Raw genomic sequence first — 25,663 nt, forward strand, 5'->3', positions numbered from 1 at the left:
AGCAAGAAACAAGATTGTATTTCACAGAGTACAACATAAGTAGAGTATGTAGCAACAACAAACAATTGTAATCAAGATCATGTGGATGAAGCAGATACTAAAGGACATTGGGATAGATTTTCTAGAACCTATTATCATACATTGTGATAACATAGGTAAAGTGAGTAGATCTAAGAAACTTGTGTTGTATTCTAAGATAAAGCATATATTTATTAAGTATCATGTTTTGAGAGAAAAAGTTGTAGAGAAAGAGATCGTATTAGAGTATATGAGTAAAAAAAAATAGATTGTAGATATCTTTACGAAGCTATTGACTAAATATGCATTTGAATATTTACGAGCTATGTTTTGGATTATGCCCCTACCTAATTCTAACTAGATGATGTAGAAAATGAATTAGTCCATTGTTATAGAGCACTATTATTTATCTAGATTGAATGTTGATGCTTCCTATATGGGCTAGTTTTGAGATGAGAAAAGTCATCAATAACTCTTGATAGTTTTTCTAACAGTGTCTTTGGAAACTTGAACTGATTGAAGACTTGGAGTAGATGCTTGACATAATGAAGCCTTTGTCATTGATGTTAATGGGGGAGAGATTGCATGAAAATCATCTCCTATGTATGTATGGGGGAGAAATGTTTTAGATGGAAAATACAATCTCTCTAACATAGTGGGGGAGAGATTATAACAATGGGGATAAGTTGCGAACAATTGATTTCCATCCATGTAATTTTTTTGTGTTAGTTAGAGTGTGAGCAACTAATGTCAACCCTAAGAATGAGAAAGCATAGATAGAGAAGTGTTCCTGTGAGTTTCATATTTGATTGATGAAGAGGATTTGAAAAGAAGAGAACAACAACAACATCAAAATAGTTTAATTTGGTATTCTTGGAACTTAGATGTTTTTCATCTATGTTTCCATCAATATAAAAGGAGGAGATTGTTAGCATGGATAATGATGATATTCCTTTGGGCGACTATCCTAAGAATTGGACTAAAGGATAGCATGATTGACATGTTGCATTCATGACTATGTTTATCATTGATGTCAACATAGAATTGTTTCTATGAAGGCTTGAAGAGTAACAAAAAAAAAACAAGTTCGTATGAACTATAAATTGATGATTGGGTCAAGCACAGTTCAAGATGTATTCTATGTTGTGTCCTAATGAAGTGGATAAGAGCACATACAGAGAATCAAAGGCATGCAAGAGTTATTCATCATCTACAAAAGACACTAAGAAGTAGAGTACTTGATACATCATTTCTAATGATTGATTTGTATCTCTTAACTGGATAGAATTGGTATGGGTGTAGTTAGATAGTGATAGTAGACAGTCTAATGGTGATGTGAGTGAGTGTTCAAGGTCAAAGGTTGCATGTGTTAGACGTTGTAAATATTGTGAGCCAACTTTTATTTGTAATTAAGAAAATATGTAATATTTTGTAAATTTTAATGAGGTCCCATTGTAATTAATTAGTAAATCCTCAAGGTCAACTCAAAGAATTATTTTGAGGATGTGGTATAAAGGAAGGTTATCTTCCTTGTAACAAGAAGTAAGAAAGTAGTGTATTCATGTGTGTGATATGTGATCCAAGGGATTTTTTGGATGCAAGATTGTTGATCTGGTATATGCATCTATGCATCCTACTCAACCAATGCAATATCCATGCATTCTTGAGTTGAGATGCACAACTATCTAACCAAATGACATGTTGATGATATGATTGTTGGAAATATAGATGGAGTAACTAAGAAGGGGGGTGAATTAGTTACCACAAAAAAATCCATAGATCCCTTAGATGACTGATAAAACTACTTACTACTGTCACTCGGTAAACATATAGAAAAATGTTGTAACCCAGTAGATGCAGTGTATTTTAACTTTAACAAATCTTAAACATTCATAGTGATTAACATGCAAGCATAAAAATAAATAACATGAACACATGAGACACTACATTTAACATGAAAACCCAATATGGAAAAAACCACCAAGTAACTAGCTACTAATTTTCACTCTTCTGAAGTGAGCCCTGTTAGGAGCCAACTTGGTTAAAGGTTACAAAACACACTATTAGGTGTGACCTTGTTAGAGGATTTAATCACCCTATTTGTAAGAGGTCTTTTAGAAAAAATCAAAGGAATTTTCACCTTGTTAGAGGATTTACAAATGGTTGTTAGACCAACTTTGTTAAGAGATTTAGGAATCACTACTACAATGGTAAGAAAGTAATAATGAAATGACTTGAATGAGATGCAACTTTATTTCTGATTATAGATATCTATTCTACTTCACTATATCCTTCTTGATCCAATGAAACTTTGCTACTCCTCAAGGATATATGAGCATCCTTCAAAGTTTGCTCACACTTTTCTTCTTCAAATAATCAATATACTTGCATACTCGCTCATTGCACTTTTGAATTCTCAACTTGACTTTTCATATATACCTTTCAGATTATCAAGTTAGCTCATTTACAACTTACAATTACCAATAATTATTACCTCAATTGGTTGGGAACAATGCTTCAAATAATTAAACTTTATTTCTCAAATTAACAAAATCCATCATTGGTCGGCCCTACTCGGTAAACACTATTCCTAAACTAATTTCCTATGTTAACCAACATAAGCTCGGTTAACACTATGAACCCTACAAAATCCTTTGGCAACTAAGTGAACTCAATAAACATTGACTTTTGTTTGTTAACCATGTGAGCTTGGTTAACACTGATCTCTACCACATTTCCTTTGATGCTCAATTTAGGTCGGTAGATACTATTTCCACAGAGTAATTTCCAAGAATGCTCAATAGACACAGAGAGTTGCTTTGCTGACCAACTAAACTTAGTAGACATTGATTGCCAACTAATATGACATTTGTGTAACATCAAAGACAAAACACAATTAGAAAATTGTATCCAAAAATCTCCCTCTTTGGCATTGATGACAACACAACATGTCATAGCACAATGAAATTTGAAAAAAAGTCTTTCTCTGATAGAAAATTTTCTCCCTGTTAGATTTTATGCTTCTTCTCCAAACTCTTCCTCAAAACAATTTCAGAAAGATATGATAGTAAACTCTTCCTCTTTGACAACACATGCCAAATACAACACATACCAAATGAGTAACAATGTACCTTGAGTATTGATTCATGTGCAATGTTCCCATGACTATGCTACATCAACTAATAGATCTTCAACTTGAATCTTGTTGATGCATCACTAAAACTTTATTTTAGTGAGCTTCAGATAGGGGAATGACCCCTAACTTACCTCTTAGATATAAGAATGCATCCTTAGGTAATCGCTTGGTAAATATGTCTACAAATTGTTCTTTTGTATGGACATATTCCAATCTGATTTCCTTATCCTGCACCAATTCTTTGACAAAGTGGTACTTTATAGCAATGTGCTTGGTTTTGGAATGCATCACTGGATTCTTTGATATGTTGATTGCACTTGTATTATCAAAAAACATAACAACTGGTTCTTTGATCTCAACCTCCATGCCTTCCAACAACTATTTAAACCAAACAATATTAGAACAATTGACTACTGCTGAAACATACTCTGCTTCTACTATAGATTGGGATGTGCAATTTTGGTTTTTGCTCGTCCAAGATACCAACCTTTTTCCAAGAAAGAATGCTCTACCACTTGTACTCTTTCTGTCATCAATGTTTTCTACCCAATCAATGTTAGTAAACACTTTTAAGTCCAAATTTTCTCCATGTTTATACCATAATCCATAATCTTTAGTGCCTTTCAAATGTCTCAAGATCCTTTTGATTTCAATCATGTAATTTTCTTTGGGTTTTGCTGAAAATCTTGCCACTATACCAACTGCAAGAGCAATATTATGCCTTGTATGAACTATATACTACAATTTTCCAATCATTGATCTATATAAGGTCTGATCTACCTCTTTTGAATCATCATCTTTTGTAAGCTTTAGTCCAATACACATGGGGGTTCCTATTGGTTTTGAATCTTCCTTACCAAACTTCTTGAGTATCTCCTTGACATACTTACACTGAGTGATATAGATACCATTCTTGCTATGCTAATTCTGAAGACCAAAAAAGAACTTAATCTCACTAAATATAGACATTTCAGATTCTTTCTTTATTTAGTCTAAAAACTCTTTGTATAGATAATCATTCCTTGTAAACAAGGTATAATCCACAAATATTTTTGCCAAAACAATCTTGTTATCTGGTCCTTCCTTAATGTACACGCTATTGTTATCATTAGTTCTCTAGAAATCAATCTGAATAAGGTAGTTATGCAATCTTTCATACCATGCTCTAGGGACTTGTTTCAGACCATACAATACTTTGTGTAATTTGTAGACCATGTCCTTTTTTTTGGATCAACAAAACCTTCGAGTTGTTCAATGTAGACTTCTTCATCAAGAATACCATTGAGAAATGCAGATTTAGCATCCATTTGATATACCTTAAATCCTTTATATGCTACATATGATAGTAAGGTCCTAACACCTTCCAATCTTGCAAAAGGAGAAAACATTTCACCATAATCAATTCCCTCTTCTTGTGAGTAGCCTTTACATACCAATCTAGCTTTATTTCTTGATACCTTACCATCTTCATTCAATTTATTCTTGAACACCCATTTTGTTCCAATCACATTTTTATCTTTAGGCCTAGGTACAAGAGTCCAAGTTTTGTTTTTCTCTATTTTCTCTATCTCTTCATTCATAGCCTCAATGCAACTTTCATTTTTCAATACATCTTTGACATTTCTAGGTTCAAAATCAGCAAGTAAACAAGTACCTTTTAGCTTACTTCTTGTCATAGTACCTTCTGATTTGTCTCCAATAATCTGACCTAGTGCATGATGCCTTCTAATGTAATTGGCCAATATAGGTTCCTTGTCTTTTGAATGAACTACATTTTCATCCTCTTGAATTTCAACTTTAGGTTCTGGTTGCTTAGACTTGGTAGGCATTGCCTCAATAGCATTAGAATGTGACTTGGGTCCTGATGACTCGGTGACTGAGGAAGACTCGGGAGTAGAAGTCTCCTGATTGATAGATGTGTCTAGCAATGTATTAGGTTCAATGAAAACAAATCTCTTGTAATCTTCTAGTTCCTTTTTTCTTTCTTCTTTAGTCCTTTCTGCAAACTCATCAAATTTTATATGTGCACTTTCTATAATTTTGTGAGTAGACAAATTCAAACATCTATATGCCTTACTCTTGCAAGAATATCCCAAAAATATACCTTCATCACCCTTCACATCAAATTTTCCTTTTCTAGATTTTTTCAAAATTTAACATTTACTTCCAAATACTTTCAGGTAACATACATTGGGTTTATAGCCATACCATAACTCATAGGGGGTTTTGAATGAGTCCTTCTTCAACTATACTTGGTTCAAGGTATGAATTGCAATGTTGATAGCTTCCTTCCAGTATTTGATAGCAATGTTCTTTTCAATAATTAGAGTCCTTGTACAATCCATGATAGATATGTTCCTTCTTTTAGCTATTCCATTCTACTTGGGAGTTCCAAGGGCTGATACCTATTTTTTGATTCCTCTTTCAATGCAAAAGTTATTGAATTCATTGGAAATGAATTCACCACCTCTGTTTGATCTTAAACATTTCAATCTTTTCACTATTTTTTTCTTTACTATGGCCAAATACCATTTGAACTTCTCAGATGCTTCTGACTTCTCTCTTAAATACATAACAATCATCATTCTAGAGTATTCATCAACAAAAAGAATATAGAGCTTTTCTCCAATATAGCTCTCAATTCCAATAGGTCCACACAAATCAGTATGCACAATTTCCAAAATATCTTTAGACTAATAATTATTACTTTTAAAGCTAGTCTTTCCTATCTTGCCAATCTGACAATTCTTGCATAGACCAACATCAGGTTTCTTCAAACTAGGAATGCCTCTTACTTTCTTGAATTTGCTTATCTTTACCATGTTATCAAAATTCACATGACATAACCTTCTATGCCATAGCCAAATTTCTTCAACTTGAGCAATAAAACATGAGCACTCACCAAGATCAAGATAAAATAAGTTACCTTTTGTTTGTTTGCCTGATCGAATCAACTTTCCTTTGTCATTCAATAGTCTTACATTTCTATGCATGAATTCCATCTTTAATCCAATATTGATTAGCTATGCGACACTCAATAGATTATTTTTTAGTCCTTAAACCCAATAGGAATTATCACATACAAGTTCTTTGGTTAATGAGATTCATCCTCTTCCTTTCATACAACAAGGTTCATTATTTCCAAACCTTACACTACCACCATCATATTCTTCAAAATGTTCAAACTTTGTTTTGTCACCAGTCATATGATGTGAACAACCACTATCTATGATCAATGTATCATTTTTCCTCACATGAGAGATAAGTGCTATCTTATCTTCTTCATCATTATCAAATTCATTTTTCATAGCAATGTAAACAATTTCATCTTCAATATTATCAAAATCCTTAGAATCCTTAGCCATAAAACATGTTTTCTTACCTTTTTCACTGAATGATTTGAAATCTTTCTTGCCATTACATGTATGACCTTTATTATCATCCTTGATTTGCTTGTTTGGGCACCTAGCTGCAATATGGCCAATTTCCTCACATGAAAAATAGATTAGGGGAACTTTACCTCTGTATTTTCCTATGCCTCTAGAATATTTCCTTGCAAGTAGAGCTTCAACAACTTCAAGATCACTTTCAAAACTTTCCTCTTATTCTTCTTCACTTTCTGACTGAGAGTCCTTTATTTTCTTGCTCTTTTCTTTAAGTGAAACCTTGGCTTCAAATGTTGATTCAATATTCTTGGAAGTTGGAACATAATTGTCATAGTTATCTAGCTCAAAGGCTATCAATATTCCTACTATGGCATCCAAATTTATCTTATGATTTTCTTCACATCTTCTTTCTTGAATTACAAATACTCTAATTGCATAAATGGGAAGCAATGTTCTAAGAACTTTACTTAACCTTGTTTCTTCCTTGATATCCCCTCTAGAAGCTTTGATTACACTGACACTTGATTTGATCCTTTCAACATATTTGGCAATGTTCTCATCCTCTTTCATTCTCATCTAATCAAACTGTCCTCTTAGGCTTTCTGTTTTGGCTCTCCTCACATTGTCATCACCTCCATAGATATCTTTCAGCTTGCTCCACATTTCAAAGGCAGTTTTGCAATCCTTGATATCATCAAATTCTTCATAGCCTAGAGCAGATGCAATGTCTATCATCATGGTGTTATGAGTCTTCTTCTTAGAAATATCATTAACAGATAATGTACTAGAAGGTGTAGTATATTCTTCATCAAGATATTCCAATCTTATATCTCCAATGGAAGCCAAATGAAGTCTCATGAGACCTTGCCATGCTGAAAAGTTATTCCTATTAAGCCTTGGAATTTCTCTCTTGTAAGACATCCTGATCTTTAGCTTAGGTCCTTAAAACCTTTCCTGCAAGCACCAAAAGCTTTGATACCAATTGTTGGAAATATAGATGGAGTAACTAAGAGGGGGGATGTGAATCAGTTACCATAAAAAAATCCATAGATCCCTTAGATGTCTGATAAAACTACTTATTGCTATCACTCGATAAACATACAAAAAAATGTTGTAACTCAGTAGATGCAATGTATGTTAACTTTAACAAATCTTAAATAGTCAATGTGATTAACATGCAAGCATAAATGAAATAACATGAACACATGAGACACTAGATTTAACGTAGAAACCCAATATGGGAAAAATCACCAAGTAACTAGCTACTGATTTTCACTCTTTTGAAGTGAGCCCTGTTAGGAGCCAACCTAGTTAAAGGTTACAAAATACACTATTAGGTGTGACCTTGTTAGAGGATTTAATCACCCTGTTAGGAGTGGCCTTGTAAGAGGTCTTTTAAAACAATTCAAAGGAATTTTCACCTTGTTAGAGGATTTACAAATGACTGTTAGACCAACTCTATTAAGAGATTTAGGAATCACTATTACAATTTTAAGAAAGTAACAATGAAATGCAACTAAATTGATGATTATAGATCTATGTTCTACTTCACTAGATCCTTCCTAAGAAAATGAAACTTTTCTATTCCTCAAGGATATTTGACCATCCTTCAAATTTTGCTCACACTTTCCTTCTTCAAACAATCAATACACTTGCATACTCACTCATTACACTTTTGAATTCTCAACTTGACCTTTCATATATACCTTTCAGATTATCAAGTTAGCTCATTTTAAAATTACAATTACCAATAATCATTACCTTAGTTGGCTAGAAACAATGCTTCAAATAATTAAACTTTATTTCTCAAATTAACAAAACCCTTCATTGGCTAACCCTACTCAGTAAACATTGTTCCTGAACTAATTTCCTATGTTAACCAATAGAAGCTCTGTTAACACTATGAACCCTACAAAATCCTTTAGCAACCGAGTGAACTCGGTAAACACTAACTTTCCTTTGTTAACCATGTGAGCTCGGTTAACACTAATCTTTGCCACATTTTCTTCCATGCCTGAGTTAGCTCAATGGATACTATTTTCACAAAGTAATTTCCAAGAATGATCGGTAGACATAGAGAGTTGGTTTGTTGACCAATTGAACTCGGTAGACATTAACTACCAACTGATATGAAATTTGTGTAACATCAAAGACAACACACAATTAGACGATTGTATCCAACAATGATATGCCCTGTTAACCAAATTTTCATAGAATTGTTGAAATAAACCCTATATAAACTCTATAGAATGTGATTGATCATCACTAATGTAAAAATCATACTCCCTCAATATCTTCTTGTCCTCCTTTATACTTGTAGGTGAATGCATGAATGCTATATGAACAAATATGGATACTTGTTGAGAAGTATAATACTTTTCTTGCACCTCATTTTGTGGTTGTAGTGAGTAGTTATCTGCGAAGTTGATAATAGAAGAAATGGTATCTAATGGAAATTTGTCCTTCTACACCTTGAAGTCCAACAATTGTGCCCTATGTGTATGCCTTGCATACTCGTAAATGATTTTTTCATGAAAAATCTTCATGAAATAATATACTAAAATGTTTTCAATCACAGCCTTATATTTTCCAAAATTTACAATTTCAGTTCCAATTGTATGTGTGTTATCCATATGTTTGCATGTTGATAAACATTGCAAACCACAAAAAATCAGCCAAGTGCCATTGAGTAATGACAAACGTAATATCCCAAAATTGGCTCATTGCCATGATATCAATTCTGGTCTATTTCTGACCAATCCTAAAGTCTTATTCCATTAGGCAAATTCTTATTCGGCTACTCGCTACTTGACTTAAGTCAGATGCAAAAAATCCTAATCTGCATTCATCATGCTTATTATTTAATTCCTATAGTATTTACTCATATTAGTCACATTAAACCTATTGATTAATATTTAATTTAATTACTAAGTTTTTATACTTTAATTAAATTAAATTATATCCTAAGGCTAATGTACTATGGAATTAAATTTATTTAATTTAATAAATGTGCCTATTTTAATTAATCAAACTAAATTATTTAATTAAATGGAGAATTTACTTCTAATTAATTAAACAAAGTTATTTAATTAAATGGGAAGCCAATCCTAATTAATTAAATGAAGTTATTTAGTTAAATAAGAAAAGTGTCTCTAATTAATTAAATAGAATTATTTAATTAAATAGAAAAGGTAATTATGAGAGCATATCTCATTTTATTAAATTAAATATCTCACCAAAATCTCTCTTTAGTTCAAAAAGGGAAATTTCCAGTTCATTGTTGATCAAAAAGGAATTAAATCAGTTAACTCCTTATTCCACTCAAATTAAATTAGTTAACTCCTTATTCTACTCAAAAGAAATCAATTAACTTCCTCTAATTTGAGAATCTTCCTTTATGACTGAACTTCATTTTCAATCTTGACTGTTGATTGAAATCAATCTCAATCGTCGGAGGTTTTTAGGAAAATCTATATAACAGACCCTCCTCTCTTCATTTCAGAGAGAGGTTGAATGAGAATTTGCATTGAATTGCTGCTGGATTGTGCATTCATTTGAGCTCATGACTTTCATAAGATATTCATTTTCTAGTTTAATCTCATTTAGCATAATATGCATGCATTTTAGCATAGCTTTCTTTTACATGTTCTTAGATTAAATGTGCATACTCCATTCTAGATTAATCTACATTCTCATATAGATTAGTTGCATTTTCTTCTAAATCCTTCATTCGTAGAGGGTCTGGTTGCTTAACACCTCAAATTTGAGGATATCTAACAAAAATTCCTTTTAGATAGAAGGCAACAGGTTGCCTTGCCGACTGATTTTTGAATGAATAATCCAATGTTCATTTCGGGATGAATCCGCAAATAAGGACCATGTTGAAGTGTGTGTGTTAGCATAGGTCACATTTTCACATATACATTTCTGGCGCCCATAGTGGGGCCAAAAAAATCAAATTTTCTGGCGTCTTTCATTGCATTTTTAAAAATCATTTTTGTCTCTATCCATACTATTCTGTACAGATTCGAGAATCTTCACGCGAGACATTTCATTTTTGCGCAAGGATCTAGAATCTTCGCATGAAGATTCTCTATGTACTACATGAGAAAGTGCTTGAGTGCGCGAAACTTTGTGCAACACTTATTTCTTTGTGCGGGCCCATATTAGAACTTCACGCGGGTCGAAAAACTTCTTCGCACAGACTGTCAAGAATCTCGTGCGAGACTTTGCTGACAGAGGCTATTTTTGCATTGATTTTTGTGTTTTCTAGTTTTTCTGCTAACTGCTCACTGTTTTTGGTTTTTTCTGTGTTTTTTGATTTTTAGAACAACATAACAGCAGCTTGCAGGACAATTGGAAAAGCATGATAAAGTTACTAAAAATAGGTAAAACATCTACTAAGCGCATTGCGAGGATTATCAGGTAATTCTCTTTGATTGATAACACTTGATTTGGACCTAAAACGAACATCTCTCGTGTCAAGCTTGTGTGTGTTTCCTTCCATGTTCTCATTTTACAACACATGCATAATTTGATACTAGGTTGTGAGCTCCATTAGTTTTCATCTAGCAGGCTTAGTTACTCGTGATAGATCTAATTAGCTATCTTGGGTTATTGGACTTGCTAATCTATCGGCCCCTCATTTCACCCTGTGGTTGCAAGATCAGCACCATGTTAAAGGGGAGGGGTCTACAGGAAAGAAGCGTTAAATGCTCCACTAGGCAACTCTTTTGTGCTTTCTAGAACTCACTAGTCTCTGAGTTGTGGACTCGTGTTGGCTTGTGTGAGGGGTTAAATGTTCCACATCTTTGGACTCACCTCACATTAGTTAAAGAGTTAAGTGTACCACCTTGTGCTCTTTGATTTCTTTTGGATAGATTTGATTTCGGGAATTAACATCTATACACACATAGTAATTAGGCCCCATGAACACTATTCATGGATCTTGAGAGAGTAGGTTCCTAGTGAAACTCCTCTTTACGACGAATTCCTTGTAGGTGGGGAGGATACTTTGAGCATCTCGTAGATAGATGAGTCTTCAACTTGTTTATTGAGGCATCCTTTCTCCAGAGAGGTTGATAGATCACTGGGAGTTGATATCATAGATCTTTAAGATATACTCTTAGTTTAGCATGTCGGATTAATCTGTTTGCTTTGATTGGGCTAAAAGTGAAAAGGTGTCAAAACCTTGAATCTAGAAGCTAAGTCCCCTTGTGGTACACTATTGTGAGTCGGTCACCTTTAGAGAGGGTTAACCGTAGCAGACAATCCCTCTATAGGGAAAATTGCGTGGACAAAACCTTGAGTGGTAATTGCCATTTTTGACGTGGTAGTGACAACCGCTATATAAATGGCCTTGTGGAAGAAATCTCCATGGGTTTGGTTCATTGTGGGTTGTCAGATCTCCCCAGCAGCTCTTGAAGATTAAGTTCTTAGACTGTGTTGAAACCTCGGTGCGTTGGGATTGGAGGTCACCCCTGTGAATCATAAAAGTTGCAAAGTCAAAAGATTACTAAAAACCTTAGAGAGGCCAACTTTTATTTTCTAGGGATGTATGTGTGATTGCAAATCCTTTTGAAAACATACACAATTAGCTCTCTTAGGAATTAGCGTGTACTAAGTCACTTGATTGTTCATGCACAAGGTTGCTTTTTCCCTTCCTCATTGTTTTTAGACATGGTTGATATCACCTGCTTGCTGTTCTACATACCTATTTATCTACTTGCTTACTAAAATGATCAAAATTAATTGCTGTTGTAAAATTGGTCTGCCTTCTCATGCGAAATCATTTGGGTCTCACGCGAAATCATCTGGTCCTCACGTGAAATCATTTTGTTCTCGCGCAAAATTAAACTGTTGTCATGAGTCTTCACGTGGCCCTATGAAATTCTTTGCACGAAATTAAATTACTATCATTGACCTTCGTGCGGGCCATAAAATTTCTTCGTGTGGTCTATAAAACTTCTTCGCGTGACCTATAAAAGTTTCTTGTGCGAGACTTTGTGTTAGCATTACCAATTTGGGTCTATTTTAGCTATGTGCAGCCTTCACACTATCTTTTTTTGAGAGCTTTTATTGCTCTCTATCTGCAAATAGTCCTAAAACAATGACATTTCACTTAGCTAAAGACTTGCGATCCATACTTTAACTAGTCTTGTCTCTTAGTTATCTTGTTCTTGTTCTTTAGTGCTTGTCATACTCTGCGTCACGATAGTCATAATCTTTGGCTATTCTAGCCTTCAAATCAGACTATTCATGCCTTAGCATGCAACACTCTTATCCTATCCCATTGAGACTAAGTTCTAGTGTGGTCCTTGTCTAAGCTTTTACTTTTTGTCATTGTCTATGACTGTGGCAACTTGACTTATGTTCTAAAACTTGGCTCTCACTGCTTGAAACATAGTACATCAAAATGGCTAACAACAAATGTGCTAAATCTAATATTTCTAGTGAGGAAGAAGGGATTCTAATTACAAACATGAAGAAACAAATTGAAACGATTAAGTGCTCAACTTCAAAGACTAAAAGAAGAGGAAAAAACATCATCGAACAAATTCTCCCTGAGAGAAATTTTCCCTTTCTCCTATGACAACCAAAAATCACATTCTTGTGATCTTGAATCCAAGACATCTGAGAACACTTCACAAACACCCTTGAAATCTAGGAATATCTTTGAAGAAAAACCTTGGGAACCTAAACCAAAGCGTGATTTCACACCTTTGGGAAAATCTTATGAATTAACCTTGGAAGAACTTCTTGAAGAAAAACTCATTACTTTACCTAAGCTCACTTTGGCAGGAGTTTCCTTTATGAGTAACTATTGTGTCTATCATAGACATAATTTACATAAAACTTCCCATTGTAAGGAGCTAAAAAACAAGATCCAAGATCTCTTTGACAATGGTATAATTCAAAAATCTAAGCTCTCAACTACTAAAAATTCTACTCTCAAGAAGGATCAACCTCATGAAACCATGTCTAGTAACGATTCAAACGCAACTTCTACTTCCTCCAACATACATCCACCTTCTAAATTGTCCAATCTTTCCAACACATATTCACAAAAAGAACTCACTACTCCCCTAGTTGACTATGTGTACCCTACAGGACTACCTTTAAATGAAACTCAAGCTAATCTTGACTTAGCTACAAACCTCTCCCATACTACAAAAAGAAAAGATCCAAAAACTCCATGTGTTGCTCCTCCTATTATCCCCAATCCAACTATTCCTCCATTGTCCCTTCAAGAGCCTGCTATGGAGACTCTAGAAATATATTCGAATACAGATTCAGATACTCCCTCATCCTTGGATTTGGTTTCATGTCAAGAGGACCACTTAAATGATGAAGAAAAAAGTGTTGATTAAGACCAAGATTCCTTCATCCCCTTTCAAGTCTTCCAAGATCTCGTGCCTCCATCTCAAGAGCAACATAGTCCTCCATCTCCCATGTCATGCACCTCTACTAAGCAAGATCAAGATACTCCTTCCACCATCCTTAAGGAGATTACAAAAGACCAAGAGAAGGATACTTTTCCTATGTTACCCAAAATTCCTTTTGAAGAGAAAAGTGTTCCCTCGCTCTCTTATTCTACCTCACTACATTCACTTCCAAACTATGCTCAAGCTTTAAATACTCCTATCAAAGGTATTGCTCCTATAACAGTTACTCATAAATCTATTGATGACTTTGGTCATATTGCTCACTCTAAAGATGCTGATATTCATACTCATGGTTCATTCACATCTTCTAAATCTATCCTTGGTCCCTACTCATCTAAGCTAAAACCTTCAAGTCCTCCATCCATATTGGGACCTTATGTTCCTCTATCTCCTATTGCCGCTACTAGCTCATTACACATTCCTCCTACCCTTCCTCAAGACCAACAAAGATGCACATACTTGAACTCTTCACATTCACCTTTCCATCTAAACTAGTCATATTGGCCTCATTCATCCACAAGTCCCAAGTCCTTTGGAAGCAATTTGGATGATCAACTCAAACACAAGTGCATGAATCCATCCTCAAAAGTTCACTATGTCTCCTCTAATCGACATGTGAATGTCAAGAAGAAAAAAACAAAAAAGAGACCGCAAAGGTCCACTATTCAAAGAGCTCAACCAAAGAAAGTATGGGTTCTTAAATCTGCTATTGAAGAAATGCATTCCAAAGCATCTAATGAAAAATCAAAAGCTATATGGATTCCCAAGTCTCTTTTGAAAGACTTGAATACTGAAAAAAAATCAAAGTTGACATTTAAGCTTCCAAAGACTTCCACTCCATCTTCTTCCCAACATCTTCCTAAAAAGATTTCAAAACCTTCTACTCCACCTCTCTCCACAATGGCTCTGCCACCTCATATATCTAAGCTTCAAGTTGTTTCATCCATATCTCCTCCATCATTCGACTACCCTTCAAGGTGTGTGTCAATGTTGATCTTGCCCACTTTTTCTTCTCCCCTTGTGGATTCCTTTCATTACCCTATTCACTCCACCTTCTATCCTCCACCTTTTATCCTTCCATCCCATTTATCTTATCCATAGCCTAAACCTTGTCCTCCATATACCTTTTCTACTATCTCCCTCCATTACCTTATCAACATCTTTGAGCATACCTTGCTATGGCCTTGTCTTATCACAACTTATCTTTCTTATAGGAGTGCTATCTCATTTGAGAAAGGCTTGAATTCTTTCCAAAAAATCTAAAAATCCAAAAAAAAAAAGAAAAAAAAAAAGAAAAATGAAAAAGTGCCTTGGTGAAAACCACTTCTTGTGGCATCTTGGTAGCAAAAGTAAAGAAAAATAAATCCATCCTATGGTGAAAACCACTTCTTGTGGCACCTTAGATAAGTACCATGATGAAAACTTGGTAAACAGGCATCATGCATAATTCTTCCATCCATGACATCCTATCATGATCTTGCTTATCCTTCAGATGTCCTTGTCTCAAGTCACTCACTCATAACCTCCATAAAAAAAACTTTTCTGTCCCATTCAGTTAACCCTTTGGTCTTGATCAATGAAAAAAAAAAAATTCAGTTCTTAGCAATCTCTTAACATGGTAATTTTCTTGGATTACTTACATGACACCTTTCATTACACCATGAGCTCATATTGTTATATCCTTTTCCCTAGCTTGGGTAATCTTGTGAAGACTTTCCTTGAGGGTAACATTCACCACTTCATACTCCTTGCCTTTCCATCTTTGCTTATCCACTCACTTGCTACTACATCTCATCCTACGCCTTGCTAGACATTGGAACAAAATCAAGGTGATCCTTCTTGAGAGCTAGTAATCTCTAAAAAAAATCTAAAAATCAGAAAAAGTCCTGAAAAAATTGTTACCCTGGTGAAAACCTAGCAATAGGCACCTTGGTAACACCAAAAAAATCAAAAAAAGAGAAAAATACAAAAAAATTGAAAAACAAAAAAAGTGCCATTGATGAAAACCTAGAAACAGGCATCATGGTAGCAAAAATAATAGAAAACCTTGCCAAGAAGGTGAAAACCTGGTAAATAGGTGCCTCTTGTTCCCAATGCTCCATCTTGCAGCTCATCTTCTGGCTTTCTGTACAATCACTTTCATGCTTTTGCTTTCCTTCTTTTCTTGGTTTTCCTGCTCATGTATCCATGGATTGAGTCTTCTCATAGCTTGGGGGCATTCCCCCCTTAGTACCACTATTTTTGAGATTCTCCTCATAGAATCTCCTTCGCGATAGTCACTAGTGGTCCTCACTGCATCTGCCTACTATCGCTAGTGTCACTATTTTCAATATTCTCCTCATAGAATCTCCTTCATGATAGTCACCAGTGGTTCTCACTGTGTCTGCCTACTATCGCTAGTGTCACTCTCTTAAAGATTCTCCTCATAGAATCTCTTTTGCAATAGTCACCAGTTGTTTCATCTATGTTTGCCTACTATTGTTAAGGTCATTTCTCCAGATTCCTTTATGGAAGATCTCTCTTGCATCAGTCACCAGTCATCCTAGCTGTGTCTCTCTACTGTCACTCAGTCCTTCTTAGGTTCTTCATCATGAAGATTCCTCTTTGAGCTTAGTCACCAGTCATTCTGGCTGCGTCTGCCTACTGTCGTCACCCTACTAAAGGGATTTCTTTCAAACATGTTCTGGACACTGACACTTGACATCAATCCCAAAACATTGAACTCAAAAAAGATATACTTTTTTGGATATGCTAAGAATTTTCTTTGATTCCTTTGTTTTTCTTTATCATATCCCCTCAAGCAACTTGATGATGTCATCTTTGACTGGAGAAGTGTTGACTAGGGGCATGATCTTTTCTTTTCTTTCTGTTTGCAGTTTAGTTCCAATAAGTGGATCTATTCCTATAAGAGGGGTGTCCACTATAAGAGCCTCCATCTTGTATTGGATGGCCATGTGTACCTTGACTCCTTTTATATGAATACACCAATAATGTTGGTTCTTCTCCTTGTTTGTTGGAGTGAAATCTTTATGCTACAGTAAAATATTGATACTCGTCCTACTAAGTGAACGCACGGGTCACTGCGAGTATATCTAGAACACTTTTGTCTCAGGTTATGAACGCAAGGGTCATTGCGGACAGAATAAATACTGAATGCTTAGCATAAGATGGATCTCCCATGTGTTTGGTGTGTCTGTTATGCAAACAACATTTAGGTCATCCTAGCATTTATGCTCTGATGCTTATGTTAACTTGCTACATTAAAAGGGACAAATGTTCTAGTCATTCTGGCTTCTTGTGCCTCGAATGCTTACATTTAATCCCAAAACACCAATAACGTATGTTATATTCATATTTACATGATTGCAATGTCAGTGGGAATTGTATGACCTATGAGCTTTGTTCTATATTCGGTGATGATTAAATATCGAGGCTTGGTAACCAGACCTAGGGTTGCATTTAACATAGTCTTGCATTACATACTTCATTTTCATAAGCATGCAATTCGATGGTCATTCTATTCCTACCCTTTGTAATGAAGGATTGGGCGGCATCTCCACATGTATCAAATTCTTCCATGACCACACAAGTGTTTGGTTTGTCGATTCATGCTCCTCAATGGAATACCTATGACTGTCAAGCAAAAACATGCAACACTACGTGAGATGTTAGTTCATACATATACATTCTATCCAAGTACAACATACATCTTATGTACATCAAAGTAAAGCAAAATAGACAATGACATGTACACAAGAATACTTGGCTCAAGATCTCATATATATATATATATATCAAAAGAATCGGTCAGTACAAAAATGGGTGCTACTCGAGCGCAATCGATCAAAAATGATACATGTGGTGCTAGCACACCAATCGATACATATCCAAGGATCAAAATCAAAGATCAGGCACAAAGTGTCTAACTCTGTCCTATACCCTCACCTCTAGGAGGAGCAAGAGAAGTAGGTGGTGGAGGTAGTGGTGGCATATCTAGTCTAGCAAGAGGTCATGCACCCCCAGACTCTCGCGCATATTGAGAAAAGTGTTGTACCTGAAGTGTCTCATCTGGCACCACGCTGGTATATGTAGCATAGTAATACACTGCCTGAGTCGACTAAAATTAGATCTCATCCTATGCTAGCTCCAATCTCCACTTTATAGTCTTGGCATGCTCTCTCCAAAGATTTGTGTCCTGTTGTTGCTCCACCAGTTGGGCATCCCAGACTACCACTACAATCTGTAGGTCCCCCAACTGTCGGGAGGCTTGACAGATCCACTCTTGATACTACCATAACACATCCTATACCCCAGTTGTAGGCTGATCTGGCATGTCCTCATCGAGCATCTCAGGTGCCTGCTACTATGGAGGTGCCTACAACTGTGCTGGCACCTCTTGCTGTGGAGCCTCCTACTGAGGGGCCTCCTCCTCTGTCCTCTACCTACGGCGCTGACTCTGTCCAGTCTCACTACCCCCGGCACCTGGGTATGATCCCATCTGACATGGGGGAATTGACATCTGTTGTACTTGTTGCTAGACCTGTGGCTGCTGCTGTGGCTAAACTGATGGCTATGGCTATGCCTGCTACTACTAGGGCACTTGTATCTCTACCTGCCCTACCATCCCCACTAGATCTATAAAATGTGGGAATAGATGGCTAATCAAAAATGCCTGATATGCAGGCATCATACTTGCATCTACTACCTCTGGAAGGCAGTCCCACTGAACTATAGCTAGGCTACAAATATCTATCATGGACCACCCTGGGTCCATCCGCATTGGCCAACCTTGCTCAACATCCTTCTACCACTTGGCATAGGTGCAGTACTCAGCAAAAATGTCCTATGGTCAGCCATACTGTCGCCACACCCATGATATCACAAATCTCTTAATGACAGATGTCATCCTACCTGCCAGAGGTTGAGAACTAAACATCCATAGTAACTCTCTAGGAGCATCATCCCAGTCCTCTGTCTCTCGCCAGGGTCACCATACAACAGACATCAGGTCATTAAGACGTATCCTCCACTACTCTGTCTTACCCAAGTGGGCCTGGGTAATATGCCCTCGATATCTGCAAATATAGGGCTCCATGAGCTCTCGGTCATCCTCAAAAATCGGCTTACATACGAGAAGATGCTCCCAGGTCTAGATCTGCAAAACATACACTCTGGTTGCCATGGTCTTCCTCTCGTGGAAGACGACCTCGTGCATCTCATGGAAAAGGTGAGCTAGCATGCACTGAGCCCACCCAAAAATCTTAGGTACCTCTAGCATCCTGCAGAGCATGACTCCCCACCTGCAATCCAAACCATGTTGTCCTCTGTTAGGACATAGGAAACAGCTCAAAAATATAGCCAACACAGCAGCTAGCCTGTGTGTCGGTTCATAAGTGTGCATAAGCTCATCCCAATTGATGGCCCCGCCCCTCGGTAGCTCTTGCCCAAATATAATAGACAATGCCTCTATCCTTGCTCGGGGCACTGTATCATAGACAACCTGGGTGCCATGGAAAGGAATCCACAAAATCCTCCATATGTCCTCTGGTGTGATGGTCATCTCACCTATTGACAAGTGGAAGGTGTTCATCTCCAAATGGAAATGCTCAACCAATGCAGTGAGAAGGTCGTGATTCACCATCACGGTTGGAATCCAACACAAAGAAGAAAAACCCAATCGGGTAATGTGTGTCCGATCAGCATCATTGAGACTCCACAATAGCTCCCCATATGGTGGGAAATGCAATCTGAATGCAACATCACCAAAGACCTCCTGCACGCACAACAAGAAAAAACAAAAAGAAACAATTAGTATCAAGTTGAAATGATGCATCAAAACAAATTAAAATGCAATTTTTGAGTGCGAAAATCAAATTATTAAACATGACTGTCATGGGATTTTGCACAAAATTTGTGAAATATCGTGCGAAGTTCTCCCAGTTTCGCATGAAATCATTCTTTCTTCATGCGAAGAATCACGTCATCACACGAAAAAAGAGCTGCTCACACGAAAAAAGTGTTGTCAGCGTGAGAAAATATATTTTTGCGGGAGAAATGAATCACCTCATGCGAAGAATCTCATTCTTCGCATGACACCTAATGTCTCCCACGCAAAGATCCTCCCCGCCGCACGCGAAGAAACAATGCACCCTATTTCTTCATGCGAAGAAAGAAGATCTTTGCACGAAAATTGATAGGTCTCGTGCAAAGAGAGATTGGACCCCTAAAAACATGCTAAAATGTGCAATAAATGACATCAAAATGCATGAAAGTGAAAGTAAGAAGGAAGGGAATCGATGACTCACCAGTAGTCCATAGTCTGCTGGGTGACTGTGATGTCTGGAGGACTCAAATCAATGATGTCTCGTGCTAACTGCCATGTCTCTCTCAGAGCTCAAATCAATAGAAGACAAAAAGCACAAATGAATTGAAAATGACCCCTGGGGCCCTTATATAGCTGTTGATCCAAATTTTTCAAAGTGCTCAGATTTGTGCAAAAATCACACCCCTAGCTAATTTGACCATTCTAAATCCATTTTCGAGATCGAATTCAAAATCTGACATACCTAAGAGCCAAAAAAATGTGTTTTAAAATTTTGGGGATCGACACGATCGAATGCTTGTGTAGCCCAAATCTTTCTGATACTTTGTGATTCTTGGAATCCTTTCATCTCTACATTCTCCATATTTTCAAAATCCATTTTGGAAATAGTTAACTCAAGTTAACTGTGGCTAAATCTGATCAACTTTTGGTCAAACTTGGTCTTTGCGACTTCGCAATAATTTCAAATCAACTCTGAATCTTCTTTCGATCATTTTGATCTCTTCTATATTCTACTAAATCTCATATTTTTTCTATATCTCATGATATACTACTTCAAATCATATTTCTTGTGTGTCATCTTTCGATTTCGCTCTCGAGGGGGCAGGATGATTATATCATTGAATACTTATTGCTTGGGGCATCTCATTCCCATCTCATGTCCTTGTCACTTGGGACATCTCATCACTTGAGGCATCTTGTTCCCTTCTATTTGGTATCTTTGCTTATCTTTTCATCAATTGATCAACCTTATAACAACTCTTCTTAGAGTTCGATGGACAGGTATTCGGATAGTCTAAACCCTGACTCCTGAGGATCAAGCCTCATTCTAGGGATGATTCTACAACTCATGATTGGACCTTGTTATCTTTTATCAATTTTAGGTATCTAGGTGTTCTATCTAGATCCTTGAAGGTTAAGCTTCCTTCTGGAGATAGTCTTCTAAATGCCTTCAATCTCGGGTATCTAGGTGTTCTATCTAGATCCTTGAAGTTTAAGCTCCATTCTGGAGATAGTCTTCTAAATGCTTTCAATCTCAGTTATCTAGGTGTTGTATCTGGATCCTTGAAGGTTAAGCTCCGTTTTGGAGATAGTCTTCTAAATGCTTTCAATCTTAGGTATCTAGGTTTTCTATCTGGATCCTTGAAGATTAAACTCCGTTCTGGAGATAATCTTCTAAATGCTATCAATTTTAGGTATCTAGATGTTCTGTCTGGATCCTTAAAGATTATGCTCTGTTCTGAAGATAGTCTTTTAAATGCTACCAATCTTAGGCATCTAGGTACTCTACTTGGATTCCTTAGGATTAAGCTCTATTCTAGAGATAGTCTTTAAAAGCTTATCAATTGGTCTCCGTGTCATCAACTTCGGAACCAATCTCATCTTCGCATCATGCTTTCTGATTTTCTTTGAATTGAACGTGTTGCTCGCACATTCATTCAAAGAGGGGCAAAATGTAATATCCCAACATTGGCTCATTTCCATGATACCAATTCTGGTCTATTTCTGACCAATCCTAAAGTCCTATTCCATTAGGCAAATTCTTATTCGGCTACTCGCTACTTGACTTAATTGTCAGATGCAAAAAACCCTAATCTGCATTCATCATGCTTATTATTTAATTCCTATAGTATTTACTCATATTAGTCACATTAAACCTATTGATTAATATTTAATTTAATTAATAAGTATTTATACTTTAATTAAATTAAATTATATCCTAAGGCTAATGTACTATAGAATTAAATTTATTAAATTTAATAAATTTGCCTATTTTAATTAATTAAACAAAATTATTTAATTAAATAGAGAACTTACTTTTAATTAATTAAACAAAGTTATTTAATTAAATGGGAAGCCATTCTTAATTAATTAAATGAAGTTATTTAATTAAATAAGAAAAGTGTCTCTAATTAATTAAATAGAATTATTTAATTAAATAGAAAAGGTAATTATGAGAGCATATCTCATTTTATTAAATTAAATATCTCATCAAAATCTCTCTTCAGTTCAGAAAGGGAAATTTCCAGTTCACTGTTGATCAAAAAGGAATTAAATCAGTTAACTCCTTATTCTACTCAAATTAAATTAGTTAACTCCTTATTCTACTCAAAAGAAATTAGTTAACTTCCTCTAATTTGGGAATCTTCCTTTATGACTGAAGTTCATCTTCAATCCTAACCGTTGATTGAAATCAATCTCAATCGTCGGAGGTTTTCAGGAAAATCTATATAAGAGACCCTCCTCTCTTCATTTCAGAAAGAGGTTGAATGAGAATTTGCATTGAATTGCTGCTGGATTGTGCATTCATTTGAGCTCATGACTTTCATAAGATATTCATTTTCTAGTTTAATCTCATTTAGCATAATATGCATACATTTTAGCATAGCTTTCTTTTACATGTTCTTAGATTAAACGTGCATACTCCATTCTAGATTAATCTGCATTCTCATATAGATTAGTCGCATTTTCTTCTAAATCCTTCATTCGTAGAAGGTTTGGTTGCTTAACACCTCAAATCTGAGGATATCTAACAAGCAATTCCCTTTAGATAAAAGGCAACAGGTCGCCTTGCTGGCTGATTTTTGGATGAACAATCCAATGTTCATTCCGGGATTATTCCACAAATAAGGACCATGTTGAAGTGTGTGTGTTAGCATAGGCAGCATTTTCACATATACAACAATTTTTAAAAATTTTGACCATCTCCTTTTTCACTTAAGATGGTATAAATGTACTCCCTTGAATATCTAGGTGGCTTATTTATTTTACAACCCTACAAAACAAACTTAGAATGAAAAAACACACAAATATACCTAAAAACATCAAAATGGTTAGAAAATTCAATATGTAACCTATAAAAAAAAGTTTTCTTTGTGTGATTTATCATCACCTAAAAAGGTTTACACATCTCATAATATATTTGAATAATTTTAATTTGAGGATACATATTGATAAATTTTGCAAAGAATTGACTCTGAGTTGAATCCAAAAAATGTTTCATATGTGGATCATGAATTCACCTACCAACCCTCCTTAGAAGATCTCTTTTATTAGGGGATACACATGTGTTATTGTTCGAAATACATTCAATCAACAATTTCAAAGCTTCAATAATTTCTTTATTCTTTCACGGTAGTCTACCACTAAATTTCCATATCTCATTTTTTGTTGGATCTTCTACTCTTTCACGCCTTCTAGTGGCTCTCATTAGAGTACCTCTACTTATCTAAAATGCTTTTCTTATATTTCTAATGAGTTAAAATTTCTTCATTTGGGTGATTAATAATGTTGATGTAAGTACGAGTCTTGTGATATTACTATCTTTGATGCATTATTATTACCCACCTTGTCATGTATACTCATTAGATTCTTTACAATATTTTTTTCATTTGACTCATCCATCATTCTTAGTCCTAGAATCATCATGATGAGCCTAAATTTTAAATTCCTCATCATTTTAGAAAATAATTGACATCTTCCTATCATATTGAATTATTCAAGGAATAACTCTGTATTTGAATCACTTTTCTTTGACAAGTACACTTTGAAATCTTGCTAGGCATTGATTACAAAATTCTAGTACAAATATCAATCAAATATCTTGGCTTTCTATAATGAATTGTTGGAGGTGTTCTAATATCTTTAGTGGAATCAACATTATGAAAATAAACATTACTTTGGGTGAATTATGTACCTTGAAGGTTGGAATATGGTGTGCCTTGGCAATAAGTTGTGAAAGAAGGAATATCACCTACTTGGTATATTGATGTTGTGCCTTCAACACAATATGATGGCATGCATATACCATAGAACATAGAACAAGATGTCTCTTCAAAATGAGATGATATTGTGGCTCCAATATTGGGAGATAGTGTACCTTCAAAATTCAATTGTCTAGATGAGTGTAAGAGTCACATTCATTCTCTTTCTCTTTCCAATTCTAAATCTTTTTTTCTTTCTCTTATTTCTTCCAAAGATAAATTGTCATTAGTGGCTTGTAATTTTCTTTGTTCACGTAGTACTCTCATTTTATCGCTTTTACTTTCCAATTGTCTCTCCTTCTCTTTGTTTGTCCTATTTTTTTCTTTCTTTTTTGTCATGATGTTGAATTCTACATGAAAAATAGTTGAAATATACAATTTACAAAGATTTCTAAACATCAAATCATTCAAACATACAATTACAATGGAACCTATCCCTATTCCTATATCATACCCTCTCCCTCTTCCTATCCCATATCTTTATGACTCATTATTGTTAAAGTAAAGTGTTAATTTTTATTTTATTTATTAAATTACCTTTACTCCCTTATTAAGATTTCCCTTTATGAACTTGCATTTCCATTTAATAATTAAACAATTATTATTAAATGTCATTTACCTCTTAGAATTTCCATTTTAGTTTTTCCAATCTCCTTATATAAGGATTGATCACTTGTATATATCTCTCATTCTTTCAGTCTAATAATATAATTTGAATATTATTAGAGGCAAACCTGTGCCTCTTCTTTGTCTTTTCTTCTTTGTGGCATGTTCTTGCATGCAGGTGTTCTTTGAGTTTTGTGGATTTGAATTACTCAAATCCTTCATGGTATCAGAGTGAAACCTACTATAGCTTGTTCTTATTTTGAGAAAAAGAAGAACAAGGGTTTGACAGAATAGATCTAGCTATTTTTGGGTATTTTCTATGAAAATAGGGGGGTCTCTAATTTTTAGAGCACTTTGGGCCAAAATAGACTCACAGTTGGATTCAAAAGATGCAAAAACCCCTATTTTCATATAAAATTTGTCATTTGTGGACAATGTTGACTAGGGAGGCAAATTTTGTTTTGCATACCAATGTATTACAACCACTGGCACACATAAGGAGGTGATTGCAATAAATTTATAAAAATAAATAAATAAATAAGTGACAATTCAAGTCATTTTGGTTTATTAAACCACACAAAGGTCTTTACTCAGCACAATAGTAAGACTTATGTTGGTTGTGGTTAGTAGAGTCATTGCCAGCTGTCATTCAAATAGTGTCACCCTTCCAACATTTCCATGCTCTCGCCACTATTAGTCATGCACTAGCTTAGCTCGGCTTGGCCCCCTTTGCCCAACTTGTAGTCCTAACAACAATTGGGGGGGGGGGGGTTGGTGCTTTTTTCTTTAGCCCTTTTTCTATTTGTATGGATTTAAAAAAAAAAAAATATTTGCTAAATAGATGCCATGTCAATCTTTTGGTGATATGTTGAGCATCCAGAGGCATTTTTTCCATACAAAAGAAGTGCTAGGAAGTTGACTCAAAGAAAAACATGATGGTTAAGGTGTTTTTTGAATTTTTTTCCATTTTAATACTTATTTGTTTT

General features: G+C 35.3%; 1 pseudogene; it reads left to right on the forward strand.

Moving 5' to 3' along the window:
• Positions 1-25,663, forward strand: part of LOC149543530 (importin subunit beta-1-like) — a 195,206-nt pseudogene that overhangs the window by 78,403 nt on the left and 91,140 nt on the right.

The sequence above is a fragment of the Cupressus sempervirens genome, chromosome 8 (assembly GCF_028749045.1).
Source record: "Cupressus sempervirens isolate cs-2001-9-10 chromosome 8, ASM2874904v1, whole genome shotgun sequence".
Taxonomy (NCBI): domain Eukaryota; kingdom Viridiplantae; phylum Streptophyta; class Pinopsida; order Cupressales; family Cupressaceae; genus Cupressus; species Cupressus sempervirens.